Source organism: Nannospalax galili, unplaced genomic scaffold (genome assembly GCF_000622305.1).
Source record: "Nannospalax galili isolate Female #2095 unplaced genomic scaffold, S.galili_v1.0 scaffold1472, whole genome shotgun sequence".
NCBI classification, from domain to species: domain Eukaryota; kingdom Metazoa; phylum Chordata; class Mammalia; order Rodentia; family Spalacidae; genus Nannospalax; species Nannospalax galili.
The window spans coordinates 803,832-817,874 of record NW_008331793.1 but is presented as its reverse complement, the minus strand read 5'-3'; positions in this window follow the sequence as shown (position 1 = coordinate 817,874).

The following is a 14,043-nucleotide window of genomic DNA, read 5'->3' as shown; positions in this document are numbered from 1 at the left end:
AATCCTCCTGCCTCCAAAAATTTAGGGTTATAGGCATGTAGTATCATGTCCTTAAGCATCTGAATTCTTAAGGAATAAAATTCAAACCATAAACTAGCTTGAGAAAGTACGCTTACAGAAATTATTTTGATATTTATATAAATATTTTAGATTTAGTTTTAGCTCTCAGTGCTAAGTGTCTGAAGCAATAGTGGCTTAAACTAGGTAGAGGTTTATTTTCCTCCTGTGCAAAAAAATGCAATATTTACCAGGGCTAAATGTTAATTTACATCAACATTAGAAAAAATGACTCTTTGTGTTCTAGCATAACTTCAGTAAAGCACTTAAGGAGAATGAACATGATAACGAATATCTACTTCAAGTACAGGGAAAATACTAAGATTCATTTATGAAACTTTTAGCCATTTATCATTAGACCCGAGTCATCAACCATGCTCATTGAAAGACAGATCGAAAATACAATCCCTATTTGACATAGCTGGATAGCTAACTCTGAAACTTGTGTCAGGAGTGTAGAATGAATAAAAGTTACATATGATTTAATATATATATTGATCAATGTACTGTCATCTTAAAATAGAAGCATCCAAGTTACCACACATGTAAGTAAAGAACTTGGTAGGCAGAGTCAAGAAGATTGTGAACCCAAGACCAACTTAAGCTATATAGTTGGATTTTATCTTTAAAAAATTAAAAGGAGAAAAAATTAAAATTATTTATTAACTCAATATTTGTTATGAACGAAGTCATCATATAACACAAAGTACCAGAATGGATGTGCAAAGACATCCTGCAATCTTAAATCTGTATTAGTTACTTTAGCATTGCCATTAACACAATATGTGACAGAGCCAATTTAAAGACAAGGTTTATTTTGTCTCACAGTTTCTGAGGAATGTCAGTTTTTGATAACAAGGAAATCCTGGTGGTGGTAGCAACAGCTCTGTGGATGATGTTGGGGACTTGGAGCTGCAACACTGAGTCAGGGGGCAGAGAACATAGACTGAACCACAAATGAGAATTACCTTCAAAGTCTGTACCTCATGACTTACTTCTGTCAGCTAAACTCCAAGTCCCAGATTATCACTGTCCAATGGAACCAACTATACCTGTGGGGACATTTCAGATTTAAGACATAAATATAAAATATTTAAGGAAAAAAGCATATGTTATTATTGCAATGAAATGTAAAACTTACTCATATCTTGGACAATTGAGATAGTTGAGTAAAATGCTCAAACTATCCAGAGGATGATCAATAATGTTAGTAACATCTAAGTTAATATTAGAAGGATGAAAAGCAAGGCAGGAAATAGGATTGCTTTTAAAGACATTTTAAAAAGATGAGTTAATTCCTGTATTTAATGACTGGTGGTTTTTCATTCTGCTTAGGTTCTCAACTTTAATGAAAGGATAATTTTTACTCCTTACTTATTTGCCTCCTGCCTGCTTGCCTCCCTTCCTTCCTCTCTTTCCTTCCTTCCTTCTTTACTTTTTCTTGCATTTATCTGCCTGCATTCCATACCTATAAAGCACCTGAAAAAGCAAGACACAACATTAAGTGATGATTTATGTGAGAATTAGAAAAACATACTTATGTCTGTCCAGATATAATTCAGTACAAATCTATGTTAGGTACATTGAGGCACCTGCCACAGAGGATTTTCATTTATAGGAGATGCTAAACTTGAAAGAAGTGCTGTGCTATCTCTCTGGAGAAGTTGGCAAAAATAATTTGTGTTACTAATAGTTACTTGATTTAAGAATAGCTGGGCGTGGTGGCGCACGCCTTTAATCCCAGCACTTGAGAGGCAGAGGCAGGCAGATCTCTGTGAGTTCAAGTCCAGCCTGGTCCACAAAGTGAGTTCCAGGACAGCTGGGGCTACAGGGAGACCCTGTCTCAAAAAGACAAAAAAAAAGAAAAAAAGAAAAAGAATCTCCTGTTCCAAGATGACTCAGAGTGTGTAGAATATTTTCTGAATAAAAACAAAGCTTCTTTAATTCTTAGATAAAATATTTCCTAAAGAAAGGAAAAAGTTGGAGAGAATTTGATGCAGCATATTTATGCAAGTCCTGAATTTTATGGTATATTTCATGCAGAGCCACCTAGTTTAGAAAGAATTGGTTAGAGGTTCCAGAGAGTGTATCTTTCTCTCATTAACACGTTCTTTTTTCTTTTTTCTTTCTTTTTTTTTTTTTTTGGTCTTTTTGAGACAAGGTCTCCCTATGTAGACCAGGCTGGCCTTGAACTCTGCCCCCCAAATGCTGGAATTAAAGGCGTGCACCACCATGCCTGACAGGTTAATTTTCTTTATTGAATTTCTATATATTTCATACAGAACAGCTAAAAAAAATCTTAATCATCTTTATACCCCCCCCATTGGAGCCCATATACTCTGTAATCCTTGTTAAGGCCACTGGGTTGTCAGTGTCCCCAGCCGTTACACCACTCCAGCCATGTGTATTAGGTTGTTTACATTATCACACTAGAGTTTCCACCTCTTGAGTGGGTGTTTAGTCAAATTAGGTAGCTGTTGATTACCTCCAAGGTAATCATTGCCACTACTGTACCATTGCCAAGGTAAGCATTGCCACTACTGTACCATTGCCAAGGTAAGCATTGCCACTACTGTACCATTGCCAAGGTAAGCATTGCCACTACTGCACCAATGATGTGTACTGTACTTGCCATTGATGTGGTAATTTGGTCTTGAAGCAGGTGTTGGATCCCATTGATATTGTCCCTTGGCACCTTCACAGTGCTCTCCAAAGCTATGAGAGCTAGTCCTCAGGGGAAGTGGTTGCAGGTCAGTTGCAGCTCTATTGCTCTAAATCTGGTGTCCAAAGTATGTTATGTCTTCCACGGTAGGATCTTACCTTCAAGTCCTAGGAGGCCATCAAGGGCTGCAGCAATAGCATGATTAATTTTGGGAGTATCTTGAACTATCCTGATCAACTACTCAAAGGAAATAACCTACTGACAAATTATACATACATTATCTTTACATGAGTCCATGTGTATAGATAAAGGCTACATAACAAGAAACAGTGCCTGACAGGAGATACATTTACAGGTTCTTTGGAAGGAAAGGTACTTGGGATGACAGGATGAAGAATGTCTGTTGTATACAGAAGTGTGACAAAGTCAGAGTAATATGTAGGTAAACATAAAGAAATAATGATATGCATTAGCACAAATGCTTCAATAGAACAATAATTTCTACAAACATGGTGGTAATGGAGGTATCATATCAAATTCCCAGCTTAGGAGACAGTTGTTACTTACTATACAAAACCCTAAGGTATATAGAGAACGCCAGCAATCTTGAATAAATGGAGATTAACTTTCTGTTACTCACAAAGAAAGTGGTAAAGTATAAATCATGTAATGACTAAAACTACGGTGTCAGAGAGATGACTCAGTAGTGAAGAGCACTGGCTGCTCTTGTAGAGGACTCAGGTGCAGTTCCCAGCACCCGTGTTGCTATAAAGAACCATCTATATTTGTAGTTCCAGGGGCTCCTGGATGTCCTCTTCTGGCCCCTGCAGGCATTGCACAAAATGGGTGTGCTTAAATACATGCAAACAAAACATTCATACACCTCAAATTAAAAACGGAAATAAATTTAAAAAATATAAAATTATTTCTTTATTTGGTACAAGCATCAGAATTTTCCTTCGTTATGCTAACAAAGAAACAGCTAACTTATGCACTAAGCACAAGAATACAGAAAGATATTTTGAATCCAAAGTTTTGATAGATTTTTAGCATTGACCATGAAGGTTGGACAAGAAGGAAAGAAAAGTTTCAAAAGAAGTAAAAGTGAAAACCATGAAATTTATGAGCTTTGAGGGAATAATAAATCAAAGTGAATAGGGCAATTCTGAATTAAAGTAGCAGTGGAATGTGAGAGGTTCATGTGAGTCAAGATCATACAGCATTTATTAAGTGCCAATTCTTTCCTAAATCATATTTAATACCATGCACCATATTAGAAAAATTTGTACATACATACCTGCAAGAAAGTTACTTGTTGATATCTTTTAACACATAAAATTTTATTAAGCCTTATGATACAAATAATGCCTTTGCATTATATTTCTGCACGTGTGTAATATCTTTTGACAGTGTTCACCATCTGTTACCCTTCCTTACCGTACTCCCTGCTCTTTCCCATTGTCTCTTCTACCCTAAAATAGAAGGCTACTTTCAATTTTAAGGAAAGCAGAGCCATAATGTGATTTTATTCTTTTATAAATATCATCTGACTCTCACATGGGGAAAAATCTTTCACTATAAGGATGTGAATGAAAAGCTAATCACTCATACAAGTGAAGGTAACAATGAGTGGATTTAGACTTGGGGTACTGGATGGAAGCAAGTGGAAAATTTAAGTTGTTTTGTAAGTAGAATGGAAACGTATTTAGGACAAGGGAGTGAAAGAGCAAAGACGATTTTAGTGACTTCAGATTGCTGATTGGCACTTATGAGACTAGTATCCTGACTCCTGAGATGAGAAAGCCTGCTCCATATCTTCTGCAGGATTTTCTAGTTCATTTCAGTGTACTTGTTATGCAAGATGAATCTGAGGATGCAAGCTCCAGTTGCTTTAGGATGCATTACATTTGTATATTCATGTATTTAACTGATAAAATAAGAACCAGTGTTTGACTTTGTGGTACCTAGCCAACCAGGAAGAGGTGACCTCTTCAAACAGTAGGTTTCCACTTCTTCTATAGGTTCTTTCTTTTTTATTTTTTCATGTCCATGTGAGCTTCCTTGTTTCCATAATAGAGAGCCTATATTGGTATTTGTTATCTTAGTATAACTTTTATATTAGAGACCTATTTTACTAAGATGAGTCAAAACTTTTCTTAAATGTAATAGATGATCATCATGTGTTTATAACAAAGCTTTATTCTGTTAAAACTTGTGTATGAACAGTAAGCTGAATGTGCCCCACTCACATGTCAAAATCTTCACTTGCCATAAGTATGAGGGGCAAGGACCATGGGAAATTATTTAATGTGAGTGAGGATCCTTCTCAAATGGTCCTATTGCCCCTATGAAAGAACTTAATGATCTTTCTCACCCTTTTTCCACCATATGAGGATTCAGCAAGCAGTCAGCAGCCCTCAGTCTTGAACCTCACCAGAACCTGACCACATTTCCACCTGATATGGTTTCCACCCTCCAAAACTTAATACAATTCTGTTTTTAGAATTATTTAGCATTTAGAAGTATTTAGTCTATGATACTTTCTTATGACAGTTCAAACTGATTCACACAATTATAATCTTATTATATTAAAATCATTTAAATTAAATCTTTCTGGTTTTCTATGAAAACAGTCATGATCATGTGAAGAAAAATAAAATAAAAACATCATAGGAATTTACTTCTTCATTTTGTCCTTAAACTTGTCATTTTTTCTTCCAAAAGAATGTAAAATGTTGCTGACAATAACTATATTTTCAATACCTTTGACATTGGTTAATGCTTATGTGTAATTATAACACTGACTGAATAAAATGTCATATATAAAAAGTGATCGTTTACTCTAGACTAAGAATAAAATATTAATTATTTAATTGATGTTGAAGGTCATCTGTTACTTCAGATAATTAAGGAAGGAGACACAAGACAAAATATCTTATCCAGCTTTATGATTTCAAATTACCAGAATATTGTCTGATATTCTCTATATTTCAGTATTATATCCTGTAGCTAATATTTTTAGGGTGCTTTTTTTCCAATTTATAAAAATTAATGCAGGTTGAGTACTCTTACATAAAATGATTGAACATAAGAATTTCAGATTTGACTGCTTTTTCAGGTTTAAGATTAATCAAATATACATAATCGGATATTTTAAGAATAGGACCAAAATCTAGATGGAAACCTCATTAGCTTCCTTTGCACCTTATGCATACATACTGGAAATAATTTTATATAATACTTGTAGTGCACCTGGGTTTCAACTAAGATGCACTGAGTGAGTCCGGCCTGTAATTCCCATGGGTCGCATCACGTCAAAGCTGAGAAAAATTTAATATTTGAGTGAGTCTCAGATTTTTAGACTTTTGTGTTTAAAAAGTTCAATATGCTGCCCTTTACTCGTGAGAGAATACCATTTGTTTTGCTTAAGATCAGATTATGTTTGATCTTGTCACTACAGCTTGTTCACTCAGATTCAACTTGTTATTAAAATTAAAATTGCTAAGTCACTTACTGATTTACTTTCTACTTAGGGATCTAACTGCGTACAGTCATGGAAGGCATTCTTCTAAAATTAACTGCAGTTTGATTCTTCATATTGAATTGTTGCCTTATTAAGTAACACAGGAGAAAGGTGCACAAAGTGCTCTTATTATTAGGGGGATATATAATGTTTAAGAAGGAAAGTTAGACATAACCTAAAGTTATGTTTTACAAATGAATCCTTCTATTCTTATTTTGATTTATAAAAAATCATTTGTTCCTTTAAAATACAAAACATTCTCTAAAGTGTTTTAGAAGTGTATTTACAATGCCTGATAACATTGCCTGATTGTATTCAGCTCTAAGAATGTATTTCTATTTTAAAACAATTCATATAATAATTCTGACTTTCTAAGAAAATTAGTTGTAGATGAATGTAATTGGAATTTATAACTTTGAATCCTAACTTTCTATTGTTTTTCTATTATTTACAACCTAGGGCCTCCTCTTTAGCCTCTATCACCTTGGAGATTTTACCATTGATTTCTGTGCTCCTCTTGGGGACGGCACCATTGCATATCTGCATCTGCTGATTTCACAATTTATTTATTGTTATAAAGAAACTATGCTTCTTGAAATTCATCAGCTGGTGAGATTAGAAACCATATGTCCAATATTTAAGTACTGGAAATCTGAACTCAGTTTCACAACAACATCGATACTCAACTCTCAAGTGCTATTTCCTATTCTTTATGTTATGACAATTTCCCCTTACCAATCCCATTTTAAAATATATGTTTATATCCTGATTTATTATCTTTAAGTACATAGAATTTTCTTTGGTTAAATTTGGTCCTTCTCACCAAGACATTGTTGGTAGATTTTTGAATCTCTCTCTCTCTCTCTTTTTTTTTTTCAACTTAGAATCTTCTTGAGTATAAATTGCTACTCAACTACCTTCAGAAACAGAGCTATGTAGTGAGCAGGGAAGAACCTATCTTAAAGAAAAAGTCAAGCCTTAGCTTTGCTTTGACTAAGTCTAAACCTAATTACATTAGAATCTAAGCATTCATCTTAAGCAAGCTAGGCCTGCTGTGATTTTGAGCTTTCTTTGGTATGAAAGGAAAGAAAAGAGTGGATCACAAACTTTTAGCATTCAGTGTTACTGATACAGTGTAAATATACTTTTTGATTTATTTTTATTTTATGTATGTGAATATTATGTGTGCACATGTGTAAGTGCACCCGTGTCATGCAGTGCCCTCAAGGGACAGCAGAAGGCATGGAATCTGCTGAAACTAGAGTTACAGATGATTGTCAGCAACCATGTAGGTGCTGGAATTCAAACCCAGGTCCTCTGCAAGAACATCCAGTGCTTTTAAAATATATTTTTATTTATTATTTTTATATTGTGTATATGAGTGTATTGCCTGCGTGTAAGTGCACTCATGTCATGTAGTTCCAGCAGAGGTTAGAAGAGAGCATCAGATCCCCTGGAATTGACATTTCCTAAGGTTGTTAGCCACCATGTGGGTGCTGAGAATCATACGTTGAGGTTCTGGATGTCAACAAGTCATGAGAAAGAGTCTATCTAATCTATAAATTCATGACTATTATTTGGGAAAAATAAACAAAGAAAATGAAGTATGGGGCTTGGAATGTAGTTCAGACCTAGGTCTTCTACAAGAGCAATTAATGCTGTTAACCATGGAGTCATCTCTCCAGTCCCCAACCTTGAACTTCTGATATTCTGACTTGCATTACCTTAATGCTGATTGCAGGCAATGCCACCAAGCCTGGTTTATCAGGTGCTGGGATATATGGAAGGCTCTTGTGACTGCTAGGCAAACAATCTACCAACTGAGCTACATTCCAAGCCCCACACTTTGTTTTCTTGGTTAATTTTCCCCAAATAATAGTCATGAGTTTATAGATTAGGTAGAGTCTTTCTTACCATTTAATGGCATTCAAAACCTCAATGTGTGATGACACAGCCATCATTTCAAAGACAATCATTTCATTTAAAGATAAGATGTTAGAACATGGTTCCAATAGTAAGAATGACAGAACTTATACAATTTTACTTTTTAAAACTAATCAATCCAAGTTAGTGTATGAAGACATTTAGATGCATCAACACAGACACAGAGTATTCTTTTTCTCAGGAATATTCTTACTTAACACGTGTACTTTGTGTTACTAGAAAACTTCAGTTTGGGAGACCTAGTCAGATGGGTAAATTTAATAATGTTTTATCTAATTAATACCATGCTCAGTGTTAAATTTAATGATTATTAACACCTTTACAAAGACTTCAGATGACTAATATGGCATATTACTTTGCTTCTGAGTTACAGAAAGATGAAACATTATCAAGAATGTAATCAGAGCAGATCAAAGAGTAGATCAAAAAAACTGAAAGCAAAATAGAACCAGCAGACCTTAGATATTTAAAGGAAATAAAGAAGGAACCAAAAGACACAGTTTAATTTACCTGCTTTAGAAATTCTCTTTTTTAAACAAAATCACTCTATTAGTGTCCATTTATAAAATTACAAAAGATATTTATTTTAAATCCAAATGCCTACAGGATATCCTCAAAACAAAGCAATTGATGTTGTTCATAAAAGTTTTGCTTACTGATTGTTGTGTTGTATTTTAAATAAATATTTAAATCCTCTGTTTTCATGCTGCTTGTCATTTTTTGACCTTATAACCCTGTCAAGAATAACATTTCATTCAATTGTCGTAAGATCAGTGTTTCATGGAACTGCAAGTCTATTCTCAAATCTACTATTTGATGCTAGTTGAAACAGAATAAAATGCTTGTTCACCTATATATAAAATAGTTTTAATTAGATGTCTATTAAGTAAATTATTTCATATCATTTTGTATTTCTCTTGAAAATGCATTTTGATTCTTCTCAATATTCATCTTTTAAAATATTACTAAATATAACATGTTCATTTATAATGAATGAGGTTTAATTCTGAACCTAATCACAGAAGTCCAGAAAAAAGTGATATAAATTCTAAACTATTAAAATTAAATGACATTCTTATATGTAGGGAATTCTTTGTAAGTAGAAATGATTAATTGGTTCAATCCATATCATTAAGAAAATATATATTTGAGTCAAATATTTTTTAAAAATTTCACTTACTTAAGTCAAGTAATTTTAAAATTTATTATTAAATATAAAGCTACATTTTTACAAAATTTAAATGATCTTAGGGGGTTGAAGATATGGTTCAACAGTCAAGAACACTTATTGCTCTTGCAGAGCACTGGGATTTGGTTCCTAGATTCCACAGGCAGGCTGACAATGGTCTGTAACTCCAGTTCAGGGTTTCTGATGCTTACTTCTGAGCTCTGAAGGCATTGCAAGGTATAGATGTTCTTACATACATGCAGGCAACACATTCATTCTTTTATTCTCAAATATAAAGTATATTTTCAAATCCTCAAAAGTTATGTTTTATACATTTTGTATTTAAGTAAATTAAAATATTAGAATGTCAGTTTTAAATAAAATTCACTGATAAGTGATTAAATATCCAGCCGTCATATATTGAAATTTTATTTACTTAATGTCTGTAAAATCTCTTACCAAATCAATAGTCTAGTAATGATTTTTCCTAAAGGCTAAAAATTAAGCCTAATGAAAAATTATTTTAATTCATATCCCTATCTTAGATAATCCCATATACATCTCGCTATTAAATTCTAATTTGTGTCTGAAAACATATCCTTTTACGTAAGCCACTTGGTCATAGCATGTAATAATTGCTGAGGCATATTGAAGATGGAGTAATGGTTCTACTATCCTAGTTTGTTTCTCCATTGCTGTGACAAAACACTCTGACCACTACCAACTTGGGGAGAAAAGGGTTTATTCAGCTTACATCTCCCAGGTCACAGTTCATTAGGGAGCCCAAGGCAGGAACTCAGGGCTGGAAACTTGAAGCAGGAGCTGGACCACAGGCCATGGAGGATCACTGCTTACTGACTTACTCCCCTGGCCCCTGCTCAGCCAGCCCACAGTGGGCTGGGCCTTCCCACAACACTCAACAATCAAGAAGGTGCCCCATGGACATGGCCACAGGCCAGTCCAATGAAGGCAATTCCCTAACTGAGTCTCCCTCAACCCAGGTGTGTCAAGTTGACACTAAAACTATCCAGCACATTTACCAACCCCAGACCAATGATCATTAACAAACTGCTTCAACCAAAGTGTTCCCTTAGTATTTCTGAGCTCTATAATGAAGAAATGCCACCTACCACAAGAAACCACTGGAGTAAATATGTAAGAAAATTAAAACAAAATGTTAACATGGCTCACACTAAACACCCAATATAGGTAGCAAACACTGCTAGCAGTGCTTAATAGTGACAGGATGCAATAATGTGATGCAGTGCACTCTATTCTGTAATCCATTCACTCAATACTACTATCAGATGCCTTTTAAATACTTCCACGTGACTCTTATATTGAAACAAGTGATATTTACTTCCATAAAAAACTCTGATAATTTGGAAAGTTAGTTTACATAGAGATACCTACAAACCTTTTGAAATTTTATAGAAAATGTAAATAGTAATATGAATAAGTAAGGCTGGATTATTGACTTAATAAAGATAGTCAGGAGGAGCTTCCCAGAGAAGGTAGCACTTATCTGAGTTTAAAATACTGAGGAACAATCCACTAATGCAGAGAAGGAAAAACAGTGTCATCCTAGAAAAGGAAATGCTTTGATGCACTGAGTTTCAAATGTGTTTGAGAAATGTAAAACACACTTGGCAACTGTGGATGGAATAAATCAAGTCAGGAAAGTAAATTAATGTTAAACTGAAAAGGGATACAAATGTCACTTAAACTGTTTTATTTCTGCATTGATCAGGACGTCAGCATAGGTAGAGTGATATACAGGAATGGCCTTCTCACAGTAATTTTCTATAAAGCGGGATAATTTATAAGGAATGAAACAGAAATAGTAATAATTATTGGTATAGATTATTAATTAAATAATGATGCATTTACATGAAAGAGTTAACTCAGGAGGTTTGAATGACATCTCATTTATTTCAAAGAAAAACATGTCTTCCAGACGGGTCATTAACAACTCTTTCAGTACATACACGATGACTGATAAAGGTTTCTAAATGCCTGAGACATTCAGCCATACCCTGCCACTCTGGTTATTTTGACTTTTTGGGGGGGATGGAAGGTGGGGAATTCAGGGCAATTGTAGTGTGGCTAGTCATTCATCACTGAATGCATCTATCACTAACCTGAAGCATAAATCCTGAACATAAAGACTAGACTCCAGTGAACTTTGCTGGTAGGTCATAATGTTTCACATGTGTTATATAATGCTGGGAAGAATTAGGTGAGTCTGTGCCATCCTCTAAGACAGTACACTTAGGGAGTTGTATCTGGTTTCTTCTAGCTTTGTTCTTATGTGGCTTTCCTTTTGCTTGTTTTAATTGGTAGCCTGTAGGCAAAATAAATCATAAACAAGAGTGGTTAGTTGTTCTGGGACCCAAGTATCATCCTATTGTGTAACTAAGCCTATGGGTGGTCTTGAGTGGACCATAACACATTGTTCTCTCTCTCACTTTCTCTCTCTCTCTCTCTCTCTCTCTCTCTCTCTCCTCTCTCTTTTTCTCTCTCTCTGAACCAAAGGAACATCATTACAAGGCCTGATTATAGATATGGATGACTGAATGCTGTACTTAGAAATTCTGAGATCTCAAAGATGTATTAATGAGAGTTCATGAACACTTTATAAAAATATGCTATGTTTTCATTTAAACTTAAACAAATGATAACATAAGCATATTATGAGCCACCTCTGTGATTGCTACTGAATCAAATACTGTCCAGAAGTTAGTCCCTGTATTTGCCTTTATGAGCCCATCTGTTGAAGGTGACTCCTTTAATCCTTCAGGATAAGAAAAGTATAACAGAACAGAGGAAGACAGACACATCTGTGCTGAAATCATTCCAAACCCCTACACTGTAGTAAGAAGGGTTCTTGAACAGAATCGAGATGTGAAGGGACATATCATTATTTCCGTGGAAAATCACATGAATGACTATACATATACATACACTATTCACTATCGTTATGCACATTATAAATGAAGGTAACCAAAGTATGTTTTGGTTTAAAATTTGAAGAATGCTGACATATTCTTTGTTGTTAAGATGTTTATTTTACTGTTCCTATACCTATATGAAGAGTTTATGCTGCATTGAATGGTAGTATTGTGATAAAAATTAGTTTTGGTCAGTATGTTAAATCTGAAAGAATTTCTTTTGTGCTTCCTCAGATAGCTGGGCATTCCTAATTTAAAAAACTTCAGAAGGAAGAAATAGATGTACTGGGGACTTAGAAAGTATATTAAAAAGTTTAAATTATAATGTAGAAGATGAGCATTTTAGAGATCAAATTATAGTACAGGAAGCTGACTGTTTCTTACTGAGTATTTGAGAGATTCTGCAAAGCCTCTATGGGGGTCAGAATCTAGGTCTGAAAACTGTGGCTATTAACACATATTTCATAAGGTTGTCATGTAGGCTTAATCACATAATTAATGCAATTTGAACCTAGTAATTGTTTTCTCCATTTCCTTCTCTTCATAAGAGATCCTAGCACATTTGTAAACTTTTGCTTCTAAAGTACATTCAACTGTTATAGGCCTCTTCAGACCCCGTACATTAATGGTTCTTAGATTTGTCATTACGTGATAGCAAAGCAGATGTACGAAAACACAATAATATATTTTTTTATCTCAGGAAAATGACTGTCCATCTCTTAAAATGGCCAAAACTTTCTTCTAATCATGTCTTTACATAAAATTCTGAAAAACAGAATTAAAACTGAATAAATCAGATTTTATGCTTACAGTACACACTTCATTCACATAGCTACAAATGAACACTCAAAACAAAATACAAACAAACCTCTCAGCATCCCTAATTAATTATTCAATTTAAGAAATAAGGAGGCGGTGTATATGATCCTGTTACCAGCATTCCTTCCTTCAAATGGTTGATTAAATCAGTGTGTGTTTCAGTGGTTGTTAGTGAACAGGTTAAGGCATGAAGCAGGGCTCTCAACTGCATAAAGCATAGATGTATTTTACTAACTTTTGCTGTGAATCTTCCATGGAGTTTCCTATGCTTACTCAAAACTCATGTACATTGGGACGTATTCTCTGCTAATTTTTAATTTATTTGGAGTATTAAATGAATAAAACTGCTTTATCATATGTTTCTGAAACACTCACCAAATCTTGTTTATCTATATTTTTATGCAGTACAAAAATGGCCATTTTATCTTTATTCTTAAAATAGCATCATTACTCCTTTCTTTTTTCTCTCATTTTGATGATATTAGCTATGTTCCAACTCTCCAGTGTATTAATCATGTTCAACACTAGCTTTCTCTTACTAGATCTTAAATTTTCTGGATGGTTCTCTGCCCACTGCCAAATCTTATCAGTGCCCTCCTTACGGCTTTTCAGAGACTTAAGGCCAAGATTCTCTGTGTTGAATCCATATGCACAAAATCCTAAACATTATTTTTATCTTGAATTCTTGAGTCCAACATTTCTGCAGTTTTGTTCTTTAAAAAGTCCTTGCAATATTCACTTCTACGGATAAAATTTTCCCAAGTTATATTCCACACTAGAATGTGATTCAACAGTCTTCTTGAATAGAGGGCAAACAATGCAAAAATGGGTTGTAAATGAGACTATATTATTAGACTTCATTTAAAATAAGAGACAATGGATATTGTTTTCATTATCTTGTACATATATCCACAAGTAC